The following is a 25,854-nucleotide window of genomic DNA, read 5'->3' as shown; positions in this document are numbered from 1 at the left end:
TATTCGGAGCCTTTTTTTTATTCCAGATGAATTTTTGGAGAGTTTGTTCTAGGTCTGTGAAATACGCTGTTGGTATTTTAACAGGGATTGAATTGAATCTATAAATTGCTTTGGGTAGTATGGACATTTTAATGACGTTGATTCTGCCAATCCATGAACATGGTATATTCTTCCATTTGTTATGTCTTCCTCTATCTCTTTTTTCAATGTCCTGTTGTTTTCTGAGTATAGGTCTTTTACCTCCCTAGTTAAGTTTATTCCTAGGTATCTTAAACTTTTTTAGTGCAATGGTAGTGGAATTCTTTCTTTCTTTCTTTTTTCATTTCTCGTTCTATGAGTTCATTATTGGTGTATAAAAAAACAATGGATTTCTGGGTGTTTATTTTGTATCCTGCTACATTGCCGAATTCATTTATTAAATCTAGTCATTTTTAATAGAGTCTTTAGGTTTTTTATGTACAATATCATATCATCTGCAAATAATAATAGTTTTACTTCTTTTCCAATTTGGATACCTCTTTATTTCTTCCTCTCTTCTGATCGCTATGGCTAGCACTTCCAATACTATGTTGAATAGGAGTGGTGAAAGTGGGCATCCCTGTCTTATTTCTGTTCTTAGGGGAAATGGTTTTAGTTTTTGCCCATTGAGTATGATGTTGGCTGTAGGTTTGTCATATAAGGCTTTTATTATGTTGAGGTATGATCCCTCCATGCCCACCTTGCTAACAGTTTTTATCAAGAAAGGGTGCTGAATTTTGTCAACTGCTTTTTCTTCATCAATTGATATGATTATGTGATTTTTGTCTCTCAATTTTTTTTATGTGATGTATTGCATTTATTGATTTGTGGTTATTGTACCATAGTTGCATCCCTGGAATAAATCCCACCTGGTGATGGTGTATGATCTTTCTAATGTAATGCTGGATCTGATTTGCTACAATTTTGTTGAGGATTTTAGCATCTATGTTAATAAGGGATATTGGCTTGTAGTTCTCTTTTTTGTGGTGTCTTTATCTGGTTTTGGAATTAGGGTAACGCTGGCTTAATAGAAAGAGCTTGGAAGTGCACCTTCCTTTTGAATTTTTTGGAATAGTCTGAGCAGGATAGGTAATAGTTTTTCTTTGAATGTTTGTAAAGCCATCCAAACCAGAGCTTTTGTTTGCTGGGAGATTTTTGATTACTGCTACTATTTCATCAGTAGTTATCGACCTATTCAGGGTTTTTTTTATTCTTCCTGATTGAGTTTTGGAAGCCTGTATATTTCTAAGACTATGTCTATTTCATCTAGGTTGTCCAGTTTGTTGCAACAGAGTTATTCATAGTATTTTTTATACTCCTTTGTATGTCTGCAGGGTCTGTTGTTACTTCATCTCTTTCATTCTGATTTTGTTTATTTGTGTTCTCTCTCTTTGATTCTTGGTGAGGCTGGCTAGAGGTTCATCAATCTTGTTTATCCTTTCAAAGAACCAGCTCTTGGTTTTGTTGATCTTTTGTATTTTTTTTTTGTCTCTATGTCATTTATTTCCACTCTGATCTTTATTATTTCCTTCCTTCTGCTCACTCTGGGCTTTTCATGTTGCTCTCTTTCTAATTCTTCAAGCTGTAGGATTAGATAATTTATTACCATTTTTTCTTGTTTATTTGAGGTAGGCTTGTATGTAGAGCTATGAACTTCCCTCTCTAGACTTCTTTCACTGTGTCCCATAGATTTTGGATTGTTGTGACTTCATTGTCATTTGTTACCAGAACGCTTTTTATTTCTTCTCTGATCTCTTTGGTAACCCATTGTTTAATAGAATGCTATTTTATCCTCTAAGTATTTGACTTATTTTTTCATTGTATTTGATTTCTAATTTTATGCCATTGTGATCTGAGAAGATGCTTGATATGATTTATATCTTCTTAAATTTAACTGTGTCCCAATATGTGGTCTATCTTTGAAAATGTCCCATGTGCCCTTGAGAAGAATGTATATTCTGTAGCTTTGGGGTGAAATGTTCTGAAAATGTTAAGTTCATCTGGTCTAGTGAGTCATTTAGGATTGATGTTTCTTTGCTGATTTTTTGATTAGAGAATTTATCCAGTGGTGTCAATGGGTTATTAAAGTCATCTACTATGACTGTATTACTGTCAATCTCTCCCTTGATATCTTCCAGAAGTTTTTTTTTTTTATGCATTTGGGTGCTCCTGTATTGGGTGCATATGTGTTTACCAGAGTTATATCCTGTTGTTGAATTGCTCCCTTTAGTATTATCAAGTGGCCTTCCTTTTCTCTTGTTATGGCCTTCACTCTGAGGTCTATTTTGTCATACATAAGTATTGGTACCCCGGATTTTTTTTTTCATTTCCACTCACCTGAAAAAAAATTTTTCCATCCCTTCCCTATCAGTATGCGTGAGTCCTTTGTTCCGAGGTGGGTCTCTTTTAGACAGCAGATATGTGGGTAATGTTTTCTTATCCATTCAGCTACCCTATGTCTTTTGATTTGAACCTTTAATCCATTTACATTTAAGGTTATTTTTGATAGGTGCTTGTTTTTTGCCATTTTTATTCTTTATGTCTGTGTTCCTTCTTCCCTTCTCTTTCTTCTTTTTACAGCATTGCTGGTTTTAGCACTTCTTGCGTTTCTGGTTTAGTGGTAATAAACTCCCTTAGCCTTTTTTGTCTATGAAGCTCCTTATTTCACCTTCAATTCTGAATGATAGCCTTGCTGGGTATAGTATTCTTGGATTCAGTCTCTTGCTTTGCATCACTTTGTATATTTCATTCCATTCCTTTCTGGCCTGATGTGTTTCTGTTGAGTAATCAGTTGATAGTCTAATGGGAGATCCTTATAGGTAACTTTCTGTCTCTCTCTGGGAGCCTTTAAGATTTTCACTTTGTCGTTGATGTTTGCTAATTTAATTATGATATGTCTTGGTGTTGGTCTTTTTGGATTCATCTTGTTTGGGACTCTATGTGCTTATTGAACTTCTGTGAGTTTTTTCTTCCCAATATCAGGAAAGTTTGCTGTCATTATTTCTTCCAACAGGTTTTTTATTCCTTGCTTAGTTTCCTCTCCTTCTAGCACCCCTATTATGTGGATGTTGTTTTGTTTCATGTTGTTCCAAAGCTCCCTTAGGCTCTCCTGTTTTTTAAGGTTTCTTTTGCAGTTGCTGCTCTGCTTGGGTGTTTTTCCCTACCTTGTCTTCTAGCTCCCTGATGCAATCCTCAGCTTATTCTTGTCTACTGTTGATACTTTCCATTCTGTTCTTTATTGCAGCTATGTCATTCTTCATTTCCTCCTGTTTCTTCTTCATTTCCTCTTGATTTTTACACTAGTTGTTGAATTTGTCCTACATCCTTTTCAGCGTCCTTATGACCATTGCTCCAAATTCTTTCTCTGACAAATTGCTGTCCTCCAGTTCCTTTATTTCTTTTCCTGGTGATTCCTCCTTTTCTTTTGTATGAGGGCCATTTCTTTGTCTCCCCATTTTTGCTCCTCTCAAGGTGTCTAGTTATGTGGCTCACTCTATACTACATTGTCCAAGAGGCACAAAATACAACTTGACAAGACACAACACAGAGGGAACAAAACATGAATGTATTCATGACACCAATAAACCCAATAAAAGTGACCACCAGAGAAAAGAGAATTAGGAGATAGAAAAGAGTGCAAAAATGATATTGAGAAAAGGAAAAAAGGTAAGAGAGAAAAGAAAAAGAACAAAAAAATAAGTGGAAAAATATACATATATGGGGATAAAACTCCACAAAACAAAAAATAAACCAAAAAAATGCAAACAACAAACATCCAGAAAAAAAAGGGGGTGGGGGACTGAATCTGAAGAGGCAGTGCTTATTTCCAGAAAGTAAGGTAAAGGAATTGAATGAATTGGGGAATGGCCATGGTTCAGTATAGAGGATGTAGAGAGAGAATGAATGAATAAGAAGAAAAGTAAAAAACAAAAAAATCAACATATTTAAAAAAATAAAAAGACAAAAAATTACCCTTTCTTTAATCTATCTATCTATATTCCCATCTATTTTTAGAAAAAGAGAATAGAGAGCAAACAGGCTTGTGTTTGGTGAATGAAACTAATTAAGAAATTAGGAGAAAAGAGCAGTAGTGGAGAGGAAAAACAAAAGCATAAAAAAGTAAAATAAGAAGAATAAATAAATAAATAAAAATAATAATAAAATTGGCTAGTGAAGAAAGAGAAAAGAGGAGGTTGCATGGACTTGGAACAGGGTAGAGGAAATTAGATATATGAGTAAGCCAACAGAGACAACTGTAATAGTAACATATCAATAAAGCAGATAAATGATACCAATTTTTAATGAGGGGTAAAAAGAAAGGAGAAAAAAAAACTAAAGCAGGAACAGGGGAAGAGAAATAGGATGAAAAAGTGAGGAAGAAAAGGGTGGAATAAAATAAAAAAAAATGAGATAAAGTAAAATAATGATAAAAAAAATAAAAATAGAATGAAGAACACTAATCCAAAAAAATAAAAGGCTAAATTTTTCCCCCTTTTCTTTTTTAACTAAAACATAAAAAATAAAAAAGTGAAATAGTGAAATGTCCTTCACTTCAGCTGAGTTTTAATGTCCCATGAGGGTTGGTTTAAGAACCCTCTCTACTGTTCTGTCTGCTAGTTCTCAGTTTCCTGTTAGGTAGTCAGCACCATGTTGAAGTTCCCAGTGATCCACCACTCCTCTGTGTCTGTCTCCACAGCCTTGGTTTCAGGCAGGCAAGACCATTCTGCCTGCTTTGTTTGTCTGCCTGCTTTCAGTCATATTTATAGAAGTGTCTATTTCTGACATGGGCTCTAGGTGGGGCTTAGGGTTGGAGGGACCAGGATATTCCAAGGCTGGATTCCTGGTTGCCTCTCCCTGCTTTTTTTCACAGCCTCCACAAAACTGCACCTCCACCTGCACCTAAGCCTCCGTGAGTGTTTGTAATTGAAAGATCCTAAGTGCTGGGTTTAGTGAGTAAGAGCAAGGAAAATATAAAAGCAAAGCAACTGAGCCGCTACACATCTCTCTGCCCTGGCCCTGAATGGCCAGTGCAGATCTTCAGGCTGCCTTTCTAGGCACAGCCCCCCATGGCTGTGGGCTTAGATCTAGATTCCCCAGCAGCCAGCAGCCCTGTGGACCCCCTTCCACAGTGGAGTGTTACAGGTGTCCCCAAGGGATGCGGACTGGGTGCAGTGAGGTTTCTTTCTGACCCTCTCATCCCGTAGTCAGGTATCTCTCTCCAGCCCAGATCCCCGATCCTACCATTCTCTAGGCATCCTCTGTACTTTCCGGCCGTGGATTGTTTCACCAACTGTGTTTAATTCACCAATTCTGGGTGGATGTTATTTGATTTAGTTGTTTCCTCTATCTGCTCCATGAGAAGGCACAGGACACGTCTGCCTACTCGGCCACCATTTTGTCTCCACCCAGACAAACTTTTTAGGTGCCCGCAACCAGGGAGGCTGGAGTCTCGGTGTTTGTGGTTCACAGCCAAGGCATCAGGTCCCTGGCCTGTGTGGCTGTAGGGTCCCAGGTGGTGTCCAAGGGCATCTCGGGTGGAGGTGAGGCTGGGCTCCTTGTCACAGCAGTACTCGCCTTCAAGATGGTGCAGCCTCTGCAGCAGAGCCAGCCACCCTGGGAGAGATTGCAGTGGCAGCAGAGGCTGCGTGGCTAGGGGAACCTGTTCCACCAGCCCCCTAAAGTCCTGCAGGTTCTAACTGTCCCTCACTCACACACATATATCCCACATGTCCACGCATTCTCCTTTCACTACCTCACTCACTCACTTCCTCACTACCATCCTGCTGGCTGCCATCTTCCAACCTGCTGCCTTTGTTTTTAGACTCACATCTAATAAAATCATTCCTAAGACAGATGTCAAGGAGCTTACCCCCTGTTTTTTTTTTTTTTTCTATAAGTTTTATGGCTCCAGGTCTTACATTCAACTCTTTAATTCATTTTGAATTGATTTTTGTGTATGGTGTAAAATTTAAGTCCAGTTTCATTCCTTTGCATGTGGCTGACCATTCATGAAAGAGATTATCTTTTCCACATTGTATATTATTGGTTTCTGTGTCATAAATTAACTGACTATATACGCATGAGTTTATTTCTGGGCTCTCTATTCTGTTCACTTGCCTTTATTTTGTTTATACTTATTTAAATTCCATTTTCATCAAGTTATTTATTTCTTTAACTATTGACCGGACATTAGAGAAAATTAACAGACTCTCAGCTGCTGATTCTTTTAGGTAATGGACACTTCTGCCTGTCTAAAATTTCACAAATATCAAACCCCATTAAGTTCCTGTCTTCCAATGAGCTTATTTTGATCATGCCAACCCACAGTGATGTGGCTCTTCTTCCAAAGACTTAAACTACTTACTTGGTATATTGTTCATGGTGCATATGAGCTGCATTAATTATGCATTGCCTTTTATATAAATAAACATCTTTTTTCAAACGAATTGTAAACTGCTTGATGGCAAATGAAATCATTGTTTCTTCATATTCCTTTTGTACTTAACATACTGCTCTGCCCATTGTAGGTAATTATAGTATACTAGAGGCCCGGTGCATGAATTCATGCTGGGTGGGGTCCAGCCGGCTCACCCTGATTGGGGCCGATTGGGCTGGGCTGGCTGGGGGAAGGGGATGCAGGAGGTTGGCAGGTTGGTCGAACTCCAGTTGAACTCCCAGTAGAGGGGATAATTTGCATATTACCCCTTTATTATATAGGATTTGTTGATCGGCCAACAATATCACATCCTCATCTCATTATCATTATCAGCATCACCAGTAAGCATTTACTGAGAAAATGGCAAATCATTATCTAGAACAGCAAAGAATATCCTAAAAAATCCTTAAGACATTTTTCTTGCATCATAAGCAGGAAAGAAAATACTACTTCTTGTACTGGTGAATTTGTGGGCCAGTTATGAGCACAAAATGAGTCTATGATCTACTGGAAATGTTAAGGGATTGAAAAATCAGGACATATGCCTCTCACTCTTCAGGTCTTCATAGCATGCTAGCTCTAGGCAAGCCTAGTCATCTCAGCCACCAATCTCTTTCCTCATCTGCAAGATTGCCACTATAGCAATTTCTTTCCTATATACTCCACTGGACTATACTGTGGGTAAAATAAGAAAATAAAAGATAATTCACTTTACAAAGGCAAATTCCTTATTTAAAAAACTCATTTTGTTTTCATGGTTACCTTAAAATTACATTCTCAGATAAAAATTCTAAAGGGATAAATGTTTTTCAAAATATATCTTCTGTGGCATCCCCATATTAAAAATCCCCTGAATGTATTTCAAGGTAATAAAAGCCCTTCTCTGCTTTGAAGAGCAACAGGAGAGCAACCCACTGGCCTTCCTTGCTTCTGAGATCTTGAAGTTCCTGGGAAACATCCAAGAAATGATCAAGGTCCCAGCAAGGAAAAACCAAGCCCTCTCTGAAGTTTAATATATCTGAACTATTACTATTGTCCCTACTCTGCGGGTAGCAAAACTGCCTTATAGGATTGTTGTGAGTTGTAAATGAGATAATTTTTGTGAAAAGCCTTACAGAGGCTTTTTTTAGGTGCTTAACTCAGGAAAATGGAAAATATTCATTTATTAATCTATTTGTTTTGTTGATGTTAGTTAGTATATTTTTGTGAAAAATTCACAAATTTGAGATCTCAGATTTGAGTAACCCACATTCAAATTGATGTTTCTCTTAATAAAAATATGTAACTTCAACTAGATATTGTATATTTTATGTTCTAAGTTTCATTAATTAGTAAGGTATAGCATTAACTACTTGTATAGCTATGCCTAACAAAAATCCGTACCATTATTTTTATTATTTAAATTCTTTATTGTTTAGAGTATTGCATAAGTCTCCTTTTCCCCCCATTGACCTCTCCTCAGCTGCTCCCACCCCATAGCACACCGCCCCCCTACTGTCTGTGTCTATTGCTTATGCTCATAATCCATACCATTTTTATGGGCTTTTAAAATGCTTAAATCATTCAAAAAGGACTTGGGTGACTTAGTATTTTAAATTGACATCAAGTTGGCAAGTTTGTGTTTTGTCTTAAAGATAAATGCTCATGAGTTATTTGGACATAATAATCATGGTTAAGAACAGAAGTGTTTTGAATGGGCAGATAACAAAGATAAATATACATTTATTATTTTTTAAATGTTAAGTCCACAATTTAATATTTCCACATTACCCTTAAACCACATCCTGCATGGTTTGAATTTCAGAGAGTTTAGAAGTTCTTTTTATCTAATGCTTATTCTCAGAGTTTGCTTTGATTTTTTTTTTCCTGTTGCATGATAAATAAGAGTTTTGAGTTCTTTAAAGATCCCCTAGACTTATGAGCAAAGGAAGATGAGGATTAAAATAATCTAATTTTTATTTATTAAGTACACAAGTTGTTCCAGAATTTTTGGAAAACACCAAACTAAAACATCCTCAAAATGTTTGCTTCTTAGATTTTTAGATTCAGATGTCTAATCAATCCTGCCACCTTCCTTTTACAGATGAGGAAATTGAGTACAAAGAGCTTTAGTTGTTTATCTCTAGTCATATAGCTGACTAATGGAAGAACTGGGACTAGCCCTGCTGATTTTATTCTTTCTACTAAACTAAACTGCTAAATGTTTCCAAGAAGGATAAGTATGTAACTTTATATTAGAATGCAGGAACATTGAGGGCAAGGATGGTGTCTTATTTATCCATGCAATAATAATAAATCTTTACAAATATACTAGAGGCCCAGTGCATGAAATTCATGCAAGGGTAGGGTCCCTAGGGGCTGCCAGCCGGGGCCTCCCTTCCCCACTGGCTGCCTGCTGCTGCCACTGGCCAGGCCTCCCTTCACACCGCCTTGGCCTGGTGCCGCCTACTCACCTGTTCCACCATCCCTCCACGGCCCCCTTCTCGTCGGGACCCATTGGGGCTGGCAGCACCTCCACTGCCACCTGCTGCCAGTGCCACATCTCTGACACCCGCCATGTTCTGTGCCACCCCATGGTGGTCAGCACACATCTAACTCTGGGCTGGTCAAACTCCTGCCCATAGGGACAGTTTGCATATTAACCTTTTATTATATAGGATATTGAGTAATTGAGCTGCTGACCAGTGTTCATTTCACTAATAATATGGCATAGGAATTAGTGCATCTTCTTTGACTGAAGTAAGCATCTTAATTGAAACTTAGCTGTTCGATTAACCTCAATTTGTGGTCTCAGTGACAATAAATGTCACAAATTCTTATCTAGAAGGAAATAACAATCTCTAGGTCTCTGATCTTGAAAATCCTAATGTTCAAAGTGACTATACAGATGTTCCTGTGCGAATGTTATTTTACAACATCCAAGCTGGTATTTCAATGCATTCCTTGCTGCCAAGGTGAGCAGACAAGTCTATATAGGTGCAGCAATTTCTATCACAATAGGGTCTTTTAAAAGGTTTTTAGAAACCAGGTGATTAAAAAAAAATTACAAAATCACACTGAGTAATATAAGTAATATCTACCATAGTATTACAATTATATATTGATTTAAATCCAGAAAATTATATTTGATCTTCAGACAACTAAAACCTGTGTGACAACAATCTTCCCCAATAGGTAGAACCCTAATAGAGTGAGTTAGGCAAATGGGTATCCTCTTTTAAAATGAGGTTTTTGTCTCAAATCCCAAAGTATACCCATGATAAGCGAAGCAAAACCACATGAAGGGCACCTTTTTGTCCATACCAGATTTTGTCCTAAGTAATCAAAGACACTTGAAATAGATTGAGAGGCCTTCCTGTGTCCTTTTCACCCAAGCCTTCTTCTGAATCTGTGTCTGCCAGTCTAATAAGAAAGTCTTGGCAAGAAAATGTGCCAGAATTTATCTTTAAGGCCAAGAGAAAATGAGCCTAATCTATTCACCACAGAGTTAGTGTCAAACAAAAAGAGACTGCATGCCCCTAGCACCTTTGCTAGACACATGTCCTGGAACCTGGCTCTGGGAGTGGTACAAGAAAGATATCTGTTGGGGGTGGGAGAGCTGGGGACTTCGTCTGGATCTTTCTCTAGAAAGAAATAACACATTACATATAGATGAGAAGAGGTTACAACACATTGTTTGGCAATATATCTGAGTTCTAATCCTGACTCCACCATCTATTATATAGGTAAACTTGGCCAAGGTATTTACCTTGGGGAACAGATGACACCTCTTCTTTCTATTATCACTGGCCAGCCCCTCCAGCCATTCCTTCACTGTCAGGATGGTAGAGTGGCAGCAGAGTGTAATGGGAGAAAAATAGGCTAAGGGATTAGACAAATTTGGCTTCTATTTCATCTCTGTCACATGGAGCTATAGCTTTGGAAAATTACTCTTCATAAGTCACAGTTTTCTAATCAGGAAAATGGAGGTGGTAATTATATTTGCTTGGTAAGTTCATTGTACATGTTAGATAAAATAATGCATGTACAGTATTTAATATAGTACATGACCCAGTTTGATCATTCAATAAATATTAGATATTAATTACAATAGCCGAAGCTTGGGTGTGAGCCTAAATGGGATGTGGGAAAAGGGGGCCATTCAGCCAGCTGTATTCTTAGACTTAGGGTTACCTTAGGCACCTAAATACAGTTGTTCCTTCACATGATTCAGCCTAAGTCCTTAGGCTATGACTCCAGGTATTGCCAACAAAGCTTAAATTTTTATTTTCTTAAGACTTTTTGCAGCAATGTATAGTGGCTAAGTTTTGAGGGTCTGAGGAATTCTTGCTAAATCCAATCACAGTACTATTTCTTTCACAAAAAATGTAGGTTAAAGGCCAGCCTACTTACTAAAACATGAATAGAATGTATAGCTATTGTGCTTATATTGGTTGCAGCAGTCCTCTTATCCTGAAGGATTAAGACAAAATCTTTACCCAATTGGTTTATTTTAGTTATCTCGTCTGTTCTCTCTTCCATTCTAATCACAGCACACTCTTCTCCAGTAGACTTTTCAAATTCCCTAGTGATGTATTTAAATTAAATATATGACCATGGTACTCTTGCATAAAACTATTCAGTGACTTCCTATTATATTTAAATCAAATTGAAAGCCATTCTTAGAGCCTACAGAATTTAGCACCTACCTAATCCCAAAATTTTTTTCATGTCATTCCTTCCCTATCTTCTTCTCTGCTCCTCTAAATATAATGCAGCCATATTGACCTTCGTTTCATTTCTTGAACAAGCCAGGCTATTTTCTGTATGAAGTCTGTTATACTTGTTCCCTCTGCCTGGAATGTTCTTCCCTTGCATCTTCTCATTGCTTTCTAACTGTTCAAGTTGTAGTTAAAACATTTCCTTTTCAGAGGGGCCCAATTTAACCTCCCTAACTAGTAAGTAGCTCACCCCTTTCCAAATAATGCCAACTTTCTTGTTCTCACAGCATATCTTTGTCTGCAATAGTTTGTTTACATATTTATGATTATTCTTTCTTCACTGTTGAGAAGAGGGACTTTATCTTATCCACCATTTATCATTAGTGTCTAGAACTGTGACTTGCTCACAGACTCTCAATAACTCCAGTGTGGGGTAAAGTAGGTTTATAGTCTTTTGTATGGAAAATAATACAATAATTGATAAATAATAATACAAGAATAAATTCTGTGTTTTGCATACTCACAACTGTAAACCTACTTCTGCCATACCCCTGTATTTATAAATGTGGGAATGAATGGCCTGAAATCTTCCTTTAATAGTAGGCAGTCTCCACCTACTCCCCTTTCCAAATCTCTGAAATTTATTCAGCACTGAATAATAATGTTTAGAATTTTGCTACCTTTATAGCAGTGATAGTTTACATAACCACTTTAACTTTCCCCATGGTCACCCTGAATTTCACCTTCCAGGTAATACTGCACAGTCTTCCCTTGTTCATTACTCACTGATTTCTGGGTGGGGCACCATCACTTCTCTTTTTCTTTTTTTTTGGGGGGGGGGGAGGGGGACGTGTGGTACAGGGAGAGATAGAACACTTTTTAAACCCTTGGAAAGACCCAGAGTTTCCACCAGTGGGTTCTCTTCCAGGAGATGTTATTTGGAGATATCTGGTCCAAGAAACATAGACATTCCTAAACTCTGTTTATGGTATACCCATTGAGAAATTCCCAACTACAACTATTTTTTACATTGCTTTATCTGTGCATTCTTTACTTGTGCATTATTATGCCATTCCTCATAACCATATTTATTCTTTCCACTCTTGTTTACATTTTCTTTGCCCCTCAATATAACCCCACAATAACTCAAGCAAGAATGAATGGCAACCAACATGAATTTGAATCATGCCTAATTTCCTTAATTCAATTTGCTATTCATTTATTCATTCAACAAATATTTATTGAAAGCCTATCCTGGATAATATTCTGTGCAAACCATGGGAATATACTAGTGAACAGGTAGCATACATTCTATTGTTGTTGACAGCAATAAATAAATTAAAAATACATTTATTATATGTATTATGTTATATGTATTATAATCATTATAATATATTAAGGCATATAATATATCTACTTTTATTGTCCATCTTGACCCTTAATGCTTAAATTTTAAATTTTTGTAAAGTAAATATAGTATATGAGTTATAAATTAATTAAATCATGATTTACTCAATATGTTAGAGTTTACTTACAAAGTAAACAAGCTGTTATGTGTCCATACAAACATTGACAAGTTGTAACAAAAATAAAATGAATTCAGCATGTCCCATCATTTTTAATTTGAGAGTTTTATTATAAATTGTGGATTAACTTGAATTTATTGGACACCCAGACTCTGGCTTTGCCATGGCCCTGTCTTTACCCTAAGTGGGGAGACCATTAGGCTGCCTTTGTGTGAGTGAAAACTAGTGCCATAGACGTGGGCAAGCAGGAGGTACATTTATTTCTTGCCTAAGCCTTACCAAAGTTTGTAAACCTAAACATTTTAAAGATCTATTTAAGGCCATGGGAAAGCAGTTACTCCCTTCCAGCTTTACCCTAGTTAGGTTAGAGGGTTTTAAAAATTTATTCCAACAGCTAAAATAAGGAGCTTGATATTTTATCTATAGGTTAAATAAGTAGCCCTATAAGAGATCAACTAAAGGATTTATATACATACATATTAGCATAGCCAATGCTATGCTTGCTAGAATGTATACTGGTGTGCTGTAGAGATCAAAGACTTGAGTTGATAAACCTTCAGTCAGAGCTGCAAGTGGGCCACTAACTAGCTGTAGGTCTATGGGCATAATATTTAATATTTGTCTATGTAATTTAAAAATGGAAGTAAAAAACTTAAAACTTAGCAGAAATATAAGTAAAGCCCTTGTCACCAAAAAGATTGTCAATAAATTGTGACTGTTATACTTCTCACTATCAAGTAAGCTGACTCATGCCCTAACATATGGGAAGTGGGTAGAACAAATTTTTCTCTTTTCTGTACCGACTTATACATTGAATTAATTAATGTTATTGCATACCTTCTCTATGCTGGGCATGAAATATGGCTGTGGAGGAAGCAAAAAAAAATGGCTTTCCTGATCACACGCAGCTCACAATCTAATTGGAGGACAAAGCAGTTGAGGGACCAATGAGATACAGTGTGCTAGTTTAGGTAAGAGCTAAGAAATGGGTTCTGTGGGGACACTGCATGGGGGAGGAGGATTGGTCTACAAAACCCAAAAAGATGAGTTTTAAAGGATAAGAGAATATACTCAAATGGTAAAGAAGAGGAAGTTTATTCCAGATTTCCAGATGAGGAAGTCATCTGTCACTTGACTGTGAGCTTCATAAGGTCAGGGTCTTGATTTACTGAATATATCTCTAGTACCTAGGACAGCACCCAGACACAATGGTCTCTGAAGTCTATTTAGTATATCACACTAACCATGTGAGCCCAGGCCCTAGTACCTCTTCTTTCTTCAACTGGTGTTAGGATTTAATGAAAGAAATCTTGTCACATAATAAACACTCATTAAAAGTTCACACTTAGCACTATTTTTCTGGTCCATGGTGACACTTTCTGTGAAATATATATATATATATATATATATATATATATATATATATATATATATGCCTAGGTGGTCCTCATGCCCTCGCAGACGTTGTCAAAAGATGGCCACCACAAGATGGCCACCACAAAGATAGCCGCTATAAAGATGGGTGCCACAAGATGGCCACATGCACAGCAGAGGCGGGGCCTGGCAGCTGCTCTGTGCAGTGAGACCTGGGGTCCCACAGCTCTGCACTGTGCAGAGGAGTCCGGTTCAGCATCTCTGGCGCTTTGCATAGAGGAGGCAGGTCCCAGCAAAGGAGGTGGGTCACGGCAGGGCAGGGCAGTTGGGGGTGATCAGGCCAGCAGGGGAGCAGTTAGGCATCAATCAGGCTGTCAGGGGAGTGGTTAGGGGCAATCAGGCAGGCAGACAGGCGAGCAGTAGGAGCCAGCAGTCCCAGATTATGAGAAGGATGTCTGACTGCCAGTTTAGGCCTGATCCCGCTCTGAGAACCAGCAACTGGAAATCCCCTGAGGGGTCCCAGATTGGAGAGGGTATAGGCTGGGCTGAGGGACACCCCTCATGCATGAATTTTGTGCATTGGGCCTCTAATATGTATCCTATCTAATAATAGACACACATGGTAATTAACCGTACCTCCGACATGCTTCCCATTGGCTAATCAGGGTGATATGCAAATTAACTGCCAACCAAGATGGCAGCCGGCAGCCAGGCAGTTGAAGCGAACAGGAGGCTTGCTTGCTCCAGTGATGGATTAAGCCAAGGTTCCCTGCCTGCCGCTGCCGGCCTCTGAGCTGCAGTCTAAGCAACAATGTTGCAATTATAGAAGCTAGACAAACCCCAGAAACCTGCTTTCAGCCAGCCAGGCCTCAGAGCTGGAGCTGCAAAAGTGTTCAATTATAGAAGCCAAACAAACCCAGATACCTGCTTTCAGCAGCCGAGGTCTCACAGCTGGAGCCGAGCCTCAGAGCTAAAGCGGGTTCTCAGCTCCAGTGACAGCCATAGAAGGTAAATGAATCCCAGAATGAAAAAGAAAAAAGAAAAAAAGGAGAGGTTGGGAGCTTCAGTCACCCGCCAGCCTGAAAACGGCCCTTAGCCCCTCACCCAGACTGGCCAGGCACCACAGTGAGGACCCCCACCCTGAAGGGGGTGTGACCAGCTGCAAACAGCCATCATCCCCTTATCCAGGCTGGCCAGGTACCCAAGAGGGACCCCCACCTTGATCCGGGACACCATTCAGGGAAAACCAGCCCACCCCCACCTGTGCACCAGGCCTCTATCCTATATAGTAAAAGGGTAATATGCAAATTGACCCTAACAGCAGAAAGACTGGGAATGACTGGTCACTATGACACACACTGACCACCAGGGGGCAGATGCTCAATGCAGGCGCTGCCCTCTGGTGGTCAGGGCACTCTCACATGGGAGGAGCTCTGCTCAGCCACAAGCCAGGCTGATGGCTACCAGTACAGCAGTGGTGGTGGGAGTCTCTCCTGCCTCCTCAGCAGCGCTAAGGATGTCTGACTGCAGCTTAGGCCTGCTCCCCGCTGGCAGGTGAACATCCCCTGAGGGCTGCTGGGCTGCCAGAGGGATGCCTGATTGCCATTTTAGGCCCAATCCCCTGGGGCCTAAGCCAGCAGGTGGTCATCCCCTGAGGGGTCCCAGACTGAGAGAGGGCACAGGCCGGGCTGATGGACCCCCCCCCCCCCCGAGTGCACAAATGTTTGTGCCCCAGGCCTCTAGTACATTAATAATAGACAAATATGTAAATTGACTGCCCCTTCACGACACCCACACCCAATCAGGAGTGAGTATGCAAATTAACCCAACAAAGATGGTGTGCCTGTGGGCAGCACGCAGGCATGCAGGCACCAAGCAACAGGGTGGGACACTTGCATCATCACCATGGCGGCAACACAGGTGTTCCGCACTGCCCCAGTTGCTCTGGGCCTCAAGGCAGCATGGAAAGGTGGAAAGGCGGCTTTGGCCAGAGCAAAGGTGTTGCCAGCAGCCAGCAGAAGGTAGGCCTATTCTTGCACGAATCTTTGTGCATTGGGCCTTTAGTATATATATATAAAAGCCTAAGTAGCCATCTGACCGTTTGACCTTTCACCTGGTAGCTATAACATACAGTGACCACCAGGGGACAGATGCTCTGACCAGTAGAGGAGGGAGCCCTATTCCTCACAGAATCGTCTGTGGGTTAGGTTGCTGCTGGGCACTGTTGGCCCCAAGTCTGCTTCACCCACACCCCCGGACCCAGAGAGGAGGGAGGAGGGAGCCCGATTCCTCACTGAATTGGCCATGGGTTAGGTTGCTGCTGGGGTACTGTCGGTCCCAAATCTGTTTCACCTGCACCCTGGACCCAGAGAGGAGGGAGCTCGATTCTGGGGTGTGTCACCTGAGAACTGCCCTCTCGCAATCCAGGACCCCTCAGGGGATGTTGGAGAGCCAGTTTTGGCCCAATCCCAGGCCAGGCCGAGGGACCCATCCAGTGCTTGAATCCATGCACCAGGCTTCTAGTAATTAAATAAATAGCACTCTGGCATATTATCTTGTTGGACTTTGTTGATTCAACTCAATTCCAAACCATGTTGGTTACACATCTGCTGTGAACTAAGGGCCAGGACAGAGAGTAAATATCAAAGTTAGGTAAAGATATAGTCTCCATTCTGCAAGGACCTCAAATACTACAATATAAAGTAATAAGTGCTAAAATTGGAATATTTTTAAAACTGTTATGGGAGTTCAGGTGATAAGCAGAAGAAATTCCTATGATAATGGGGAAGAGAATTTTAAAAAATGATAATTAATTCTGGTGGAAACCTAGGAAGAATCAAGTGCAAATAAAAGATGACAGTGATCTCCCAAGGGTACATCTCCATGAAAAATAAAAACTGATCATGAATGCATTGAGATGATGGTGATAATTCTACTGGAATTGTTGGAGTGGATCAGTGAGTGATAGGTTCATAGAAAACCGAGGTGAGTGGAAACCCAAGGCAATTAAACTCTTAGAAAAATAAAACATTGTCGGAGAAAGGAAATCTAATGATAGCTTAGGGAATAAATACTTTGACCTCTCCAATTTTATGGCTCAGCTGTGGCTAATATTTGAATGGCTCTACAATTGGGGGGATGGAAGGAGGAAAAGTTAAAGGAATTTTTAAAATTAAAAATTAAGAAATATTATTGTTAATATTATTTAGAAACAGCTAAAAGAATCAAATGAAGTTCTTCTGAGGAACAGGTATCATTATTATGGGGGAGTGTAGAAGGTAAAAATATTTCTTGATAAGCTTTGAGATAGTAATTTGAGTCTTAGAAAACATATTAATGCATTATTGAATAAAGATAAATAGTAATGAACTTAAACATTAACATCTTGCACAAAGGGGATTACCTAAGAGGGAAAGGTGAGATTGGCTCGTGAGTAGTAGGTGGCATCAGATTATGAACAATCTGGAATACTAAAGAGATTGTACTTCAGAACTCCAAGTAGCTAATAAAATGAGGAGAAACATTCAGTTTCTGTTTTAGACAGGACATTTTGGGATACTCTAGGACAGTGGTTCTCAACCTTCCTAATGCCGCAACCCTTTAATACAGTTCCTCATGTTGTTTTGACCCCCAATTTCATTGTTACAAATTGAACATAATTAAACATAGTGATTAATCACAAAAACAATATGTAATTATATATGTGTTTTCCAATGGTCTTAGGCAACCCCTGTGAAAGGGTCGTTCAACCCCCAAAGGGGTCGCAACCCACAGGTTGAGAACTGCTGCTCTAGGAGATGGCCAAATGCATGAACGGTGTCAGGGAAAGTACTCATGATAGCTCAACAAATAAATAATGAGGTTTGAAATAAGATGTTGATGATGGGCATAGAAAACAAAGGCATGGTTTCAGATAGATTTTCAATGTAAAATCAACAGGACTTTGTGATTGATTGGATGTGTGAAATAAAAGAAATATCAAAGTTAGTACAGAGACATCTACATTTTGATAGTGATGCTATTTGCTGTATAGTAGCATAATTGAAAATGGATTTATAATCTTCTCAGGCAAGGGAAAGAAAAGAAAAACTAAACAAAAGAGACTATAGCACAGTAAAACATTTTTACATAGCAAAGGAAACCAACAAAATGAAAAGATAACTTACTGATTGAGAGAAAATATTCGCCAATGATACATTCAATAAGGGGTTAGTTAATATCCAAAATTTATTTTTAGAAACTCATAAAACTCAACATCAAAACACTAATTTGAAAAAATATATGCACCCCTATATCAATTGCAGCATTATTTACAAAAGTTAAGATATGGAAGAAACCCAAGTTCCATCATTAGTCAATTGGATAAAGAAGTAGTGGTACATATATACATTGGAATATTATTCAGACATAAAAAAGAATGAAATATTACCAGTTGTGACAACCTGCATGGACAGAGAGGGCATTACCATACAATAAGTGAAATAAGTCAGACTTGGAGAAAGACAAATACCATATTATGTCACATATGTGGAATCTATAAAGAACAAAATAAATAAAACAGAAATAGACTCACAGAAACAGAGAATGAGCCCTTGCCAGATAGGAAAGGGCTTGTTGTGTCTGGGTGAAAAGGTGGAGGAATTTAGAAGTACAAATTGGTAGTTACAAAATAGTCATGGGATATAAATTATAGCATAAGAAATATATAGTCAATAATATTGTAGTAACTTTGTATGGTGCCAGGCGGGCACTAAACTTATTGGGGGATCACTTTGTAAATTATAAAAATGTCTTGCCCTAGCTGGTTTGGCTCAGTGGATAGAGAGTTGGCCTGTGGACTGAAGGGTCCCAGGTTCAATTACAGTCAAGGACACATGCCCAGGTTGTATGCTTGATCCCCACTGTGGTGCATGCAGGATGCAGCTGATCAATGATTCTCTCTTATCATTGATGTTTCTATTTCTCTCTCCTCCCTTCCTCTCTGAAATCAATTAAAAATATATTTTTAAAAAATGTCTAACCACTATACTGTACACCTGAAACTAATATAAGATAACTAGAGGCCCAGTACACAAGACTTGTGCACTGGTAGGGTCCCTAGCTGCTGCCGGCTGCTGGCCAGGGCCTCCCTCCCTTCCTCCAGTCGGCCCCGCCCCCCTGGTCGAACGCCTGGAAAACTCCCAGTCTAGGGGGCAATTTGCATACTATGCTGTTATTATATAAGATATTAAATGTGAATTATAATTGAAAAATAAGAGTAAAATAAAAATAAAACTGCAACTATGATCAAGTTGCTTTCCCCACCCCTTGAAACGAAGCTGGTCTGTGACCTCCTTTAACCCACAGGAAGTGAAGTAAAAAGGCTGGTTCTGAGGTTAGGCCTCCAACAGGAAGCACAAAGAACTGTCTTAAATGTAACCCTGAGAATTTAGTTGAATAATGAAAATATGTGTCTAAACACAATTGAATAAGAGGATATGGACTTTTAAAATAATTACAGCATAAAAAGTTTAAGAAAATAACTTTTTCAGGGAATTTTATACTGATTATGACTTATAATCAAAATTTCAGAGAAATTTTAAAGTGTTACAAGGCAATTGTCAGAACTTAGTCTCCATTTGCAAAATTGTTTCTCTTCTGAAATGAAATAAAGATTCCCCAAAATTAATGATTCATGAAAGCATTGCAGAGTTTTAAAATTCCAGGAGATATTCTTGCTGTACTTGTCTCCATCAGGGTGCATGCTGATGGTCTCAGAGGGCAGCACAAGAACCTCATTGTTTGACATCTCTCACCCCGTGAAATGGATGTCTCAGTTTTAGTGCAGCAACATGCTGCTTGGTGTGCATTTTTTAAAAACGATTTTGGCGTCACTGTTGAAAAAGCACCATTTTGATGTATCAGGTTTATGTCTCCTAGTTAGTGTTTGGCAAGAAAAATCAGGCAACACATGTACTCAACTCATAACAAGTTTATGGATTTTGTATTTTAATCCACTTCTGGGAAAAAGACAAGCAGCCAAAGATCCAAATGATATATTAATGGTCTAAATTGTATTTTAATTCATCTTTTACCAACACATGAGAAGTAATGAAGACCTTACTAAGCATTCCATAAGTCTTTTCAACTGACACTGGTCTCACACTTGAGGTCACAAACTGTTTCAGTAAAAATCTCAGATTCCATATGATCCTTGGCATCAAAGCCCCTACATCAATATCAGGAACACTTGTTCCTTGATATTATCAGCAGCTTGCTCTTGTGGGTTTGTTGTTATTGTTACTTTTTAAAAAAAAATAGTAGTATTTTCTGCTTAGGTTGCAAATAAATGTAGACTAATATTCATGGCTTCAAATGAGTATCATTTGATTTACGGAAATACTTGCATTGGTTATATCTTGACTTGTCTAGAGGGGATTAATGGGTCTTATCTAAAAACAATGAGCATTTTGGAAACATAAGATCATCATTTAAAAGAGCCTTTAAAAATATAAAGCATGGTTTTCATGTATCTTTTGGGAAATTAACTGTGATAAAAATGTTATTAGAATGTAAAAGATCATATATTGTATGATTCCATTTATATGAAAAATCCAGAGAAGGCAAATCTATAGAGACAAAAAGTAGATTAGTGGTTGGTGGGGGCTGAGGGTAAGGAACAGGGGTGACTGAAATGGGCACAAGGGATTTCTCTGGGGTGATGAAAATAATCTAAAACTGGATTGTGTGTCAGAACTCTGTAAATCTACTAAAAATCACACTTAAAACCGCATAAATGTTATCTTATATAAACTATACCTCAATATACTTTTAAATATATTTTTACTAGAGGCCTGGTGCACGAATTCGTGCATGGATGGGGTCCCTCAGGCTGGCCAGAGATTGTGGTCAATCTGGGCCATCTCGCCCAGTCCCAGTTGAGGCCCATTAGGGCCAGCTGGCTGGGAGAAGGGACTGAGGGGAGGTTAGCTGGCTGCAGGAGGTTGGCTGTGGGAGCGCACTGACCACCAAGGGACAGCTCCTGCATTGAGCGTCTGCTCCCTGGTGGTCAGTGCACGTCATAGAGATTGGTTGACTGGTTGTTTGGTGGACTGGTCGTAACGGTCGCTTAGGCTTTTATATATATAGATTGATTTCAGAGAGAGGAATGGAGAGGGAGCAAGAAAAGAAAGATCAATGATGAGAGAGAATCATTGATCAACTGCCTCCTGCATGCCCCCCTCTGGGGATTGAGCCCCAATCCCAGGCATGTGACCTGACCAGGAATCAAACCATGACCTCCTAGTTCTAGGTCGATTCTTAACCACTGAGCCATGCTGGCTGGGCAAGCTGTTATATATATTTTAAAGATCACGTTATTTTAAGGAACTGATAGAACTCTATAATACAATACAATAGTACAAATACAGTAGTATCAGTAATGGTCAAAAAAAAATTAAAGCAATAGGTAATATTTACTGGGTGTGAAAGTGGGTACCCCACTTTTTAGCTGCATGTCCTTGGGAGGTTCCTCACACTCTCAAAGCTTGGAGTTCCTACATTTATAAAATGAGGATAATAATGCTATCTAATCACTATACAATTTTGGGAATAATTAAATAAGATAATGAATGCAAAAGTTCTAATGTTTTGCTCAGAAGATAGTGGTTTCTTAATAAATGATAGCAAGTAGCATTAGTAATAGTAAATAGTATTCACTCTGGAAGAAAATATACATTTTATAAATGAATACATTAAATTAATGAATCAAAAGTGTTAGTTAACATCATTCTAATTCTTGGACAATTCTATATAATAAAGAAGTGATATGCAAATTGATCATCATGCCCTCACACAAAATGGCCGCCCCCATGTAGGCACAAGATGGCCACCCCAATGTGGACACAAAATGGCCGGCAGGGGAGGGCAGTTGGGGGCAACCAGGCCTGCAGGAGAGGACAGTTGGGGCCAACTGGGCTGGCAGGGGAGTGGTTAGGGGTGATCAGGCAGGCAGGCAGTCAAGTGGTTGAGAGCCAGCAGTCCCAGATTGTGAGAGGGATGTCCAACTGACAGTTTAGGCTCAATCCCTGAGGGGTCCCAGATTGGAGAGGGTGCAGGCTGGGCTAAGAGAACCCCCCCCACCCCCAGTGCATGGATTTCATGCACCAGGACTCTAGTTCATATAATAAAAAATAAACAAGCACTACCAGGGTAGTGCAGTGGTTGCTCATCGACCTATGAACCAGGAGGTCATGGTTTTATTCTCAGTCAGAGTATATGCCCAGGTTGTGAGATCAATCCCCAGTAGGGTGTATGCAGGAGGCAGTCGATCAATGATTCTCTCTCATCAATGATGATTCTATCTCTCTCTCCCTCTCTCTTCCTCTCTGAAATCAATAAAAATAATATTTTGTAAAAGTAAAGATGTTTAGGTACTCAAATAAGGTAAAAACAGAGCATTCAACTTTGTGTTTTTAATTCTTTACTATCTATATTAATTCTATAGCATTTATGTATTTTGTTCTGTTTGATATAAAGCTTAATGAGAAAGATAAATTTACCACAGTGACGATGACGTCTCTGTTTATATTTATATCCTATCAATTTTTACTCTAAATATTTTGAGGTTATATTTGGTTCATGCAAGTTTGAAATTGTTATACTTCTCTTTTATTATTATCTGGTGACTCTTATCTCTAGTAATGCTTTTTGCCTTAACGTCAATTTTATCTAACTTAAAACACTGATACAGCTCTTTTTTAGATATAAATATATTATGTATATTCTTTGATCATTTAACTTTCAACCTTATATTTTATATCCTTTTTTTGTGTCCACTGTAATAACCTTTGCCTTTTAAGTTAAACATTTGGCCATTTACATGTATTATAATTGCTTAACTGTTTTAATTTATTACTATCTGTATTAGTTTGCTAGAGTTGCCATAACAAATTATCACAGACTGGGTGATATAAATAACAGAAATGGATTTTCTCGTAGTTTTCAAGGCTAGAAGTCCAAGATCCTAGTATATCCACGTGTCAGCAGATTTCATTTCTTTTGAGGCTTCCCTCCTTGGCTAGCAGATAGCTCCTTCTCATTGTGCACTCACATCATCTTTCCCCTATGCACACAAACCCCTAATATATCTTTGTGTTTTCAAATTTTCTCTTCTTATGAAGTCTGATTGAATTAGGGCCTATTTGAATTGGTTAATTTTAACTTAATTACCTCTTTAAAGGCCCTGTGTCTGAGATAATGGCACAGGACAAAGACAATCTTAGGGCTCTACTTTCTTCTCTGGGTTCCTGTTTTCACTTAGTTTTTGGATTATGAGTAATCCTATTTTCTTGCCAGAGCATAAATGCATGTTATAAATTGCTTTTTAGATTATATCCAGAATTTGATTTGTTTTCAACAGGAAGGTCAGTCTCAATATCTGGTATGCCAATCTGCTAGAAAAATAAGGCTGACTCATCTTTCATCTAAAAAGGGAGACAGATAAGGATAGAGGAGATTTTTGTTTGTTGGTTGGTTGGTTGTTATTGTTTTTCTGTTGAGTTCCATTTTAAAAGTTGAGGACTTATTTGACCTCCCTATGTCCTGGCATGACTTACCTAAGATCTGGAGAAGGCTTGATGGGATAAAGATTTCAAGCACCTTTAGGACTGCATATGAATTTTTGATAGTTATAGCCTGTGGCCTTATATAAGCAGGGACAACCATACTAGCTATTGGTTTAGCAGTGTAAGAGTCTCAAGTCTTTTTGAGTTGCTATCTATTTAGAATTTGTGCTGTAAAAGCTAAAAACCAAGTGGCTGAAAGCATGCAGAAATCTATATAAATTTAACTTAACTTGGAGTGATGTGGGGGAAGTGAGGTGGACTAAGGATTGAACCTATATAAGATTGGATAACAATGAAAGCTAGTTTCTCCAGCTATATCTTTGAGAAATATCATTAATTCATCATAACACTTCCCCCCCTTGAGTCACAAACATGTTTCAGCATCTTCCTCAGCACAGTATTCTCAGCACCCAAACTACCAGAGAATGCAGGAAGATGATGCTTATCAGCAAAATTGCAACTAATTGTGTTTCTGTTCTGGGTTTTTTTTTTTTGTTTTTTTTTTTTCAATTGGGATATTGTTAATAATACATTTGTTTAGGTCAGTGGGGAAAATAAGTTTTCTAACTTCGCCCTTTTTGAAGCTCTGTTATATAAGGAAACCCATATTAGTGCTTCCTATAATTGACTACACAGACACAACAAGCAATATCCAGTGATTGCTGGAGAGGAAAGGAAGATTTGTTTATAGGGTCTCCCAAATGAGAACTTGCCAGAAATTCCACACTTTGATCTAGATTTGGAAATAAGTACATTAAGAACTTTTCCAATTATTTTTTTCTCCTAGAACTATAATATGAATGAGAAATATGTACTTGCTATATATTTTTTGCCTATGGAATTAATTTTATAAAGTCATTTTAATTTGTAAAGAGATTTTTAAATTCTTATGGTAATGAGAAAAAGAGACCCAATTTATATTTCTATAAAAGAAAATATATAGGAGTTCAGATGAAAGCAGAATGTAAAGATTAGAAGGATAAGTGCATGAGCCTGGATTTTAATCTCAGGTGTTTTTTCTTAATTTAAAAATGTTGACAAAGGGAAGACAATAGGATTGAGGAGAAAGTAAATAAATGATATATTTCAAACACTTAAAATAAAGTCTGCACTTAGGAAGAAAGCCTCTAAAAGTTATCATTTATATTGTTATATAAAAGTATATAAATGCACATTTTTTCATACTCAGTTAACTTGTTATATATTTCTTATTCATCAGGAGAAAATAATAGTACCTACCTCATAGGATTATTATAAGGGTGAAATATAAAGCTCTTAGAATAGGATCTGGCTCATGTAACACTCAAAAACCATAACTTTTATTATCATACTAGAGGCCCGGTGCACAAAAATTTGTGCACTGGGGTGGGGTCCCTCAGCCCAGTCTGTGCCCTCTCACAGTCTGGGACCCCTCGGGGGATGTCCACCTGCTGGCATAGGCCCGCTCCCTGGGGGATTGGGCCTAAGCTGGCAGTCAGACATCCCTCTGGCATCTCGGGAGCCCTCAGGTGATGTCCACTTTCCAGCGGGGAGCAGGCCTAAGCTGCAGTCAGACATCCTTAGCACTGCTGAGGAAAAGGGAGAGGCTCCCGCCACCACCGCTGTGCTGGCAGCCATCAGCCTGGCTTGTGGCTGAGCAGAGCTCCCGCTTGGGAGCACATTGACCATCAGGGGGCAGCCCCTGCATTGAGTGTCTTCCCCCTGGTGGTCAGTGTGTGTCATAGTGACCAGTCATTCCTAGTCATTCTGTTGTTAGGGTCAATTTGCATATTACCCTTTTATTATATAGTATAGAGGTCTGGTGCGTGGGTGGGGGCGGGCTGGTTTGCCCTGAAGGGTGTCCCGGATCAGAGTTGGGGTCCCGCTAGGGCGTCTGGCCAGCTTGGGTGAGGGGCTGATGGCCATTTTCAGGCTCGCCACGCCCCCCAGCAACCCAAGCTCCCAGCCTCTTCTTTTTTTCTTTCTGGGATTTATTTATCTTCTATAATTGAAACTTTGTAGCCTTGAACGTAACCCAAGCCTCCTGCTCGCTCCAGCTCTGTGGCTGCCGCCATCTTAGTTGGGTTAATTTGCATACTCACTCCTGATTGGCTGGTGGGCATGGCTGGTGGGCGTGGCTTGGGCATAGCAGAGGGATGGTTCATTTACATGTTTCTCTTTTATTATATAGGATACATTTACTCAAATGACTTTTA

General features: G+C 38.9%; 1 protein-coding gene across 1 annotated transcript in view; it reads left to right on the top strand.

The window, feature by feature from the left end:
- Window positions 1-25,854, top strand: part of CFAP299 (cilia and flagella associated protein 299) — a 561,069-nt gene that overhangs the window by 466,030 nt on the left and 69,185 nt on the right. The window lies entirely within an intron of this gene.

Source organism: Myotis nattereri (assembly GCF_964212035.1).
Source record: "Myotis nattereri genome assembly, chromosome: 1".
NCBI classification, from domain to species: domain Eukaryota; kingdom Metazoa; phylum Chordata; class Mammalia; order Chiroptera; family Vespertilionidae; genus Myotis; species Myotis nattereri.
This window is presented reverse-complemented; position numbering and strand designations above follow the sequence as displayed.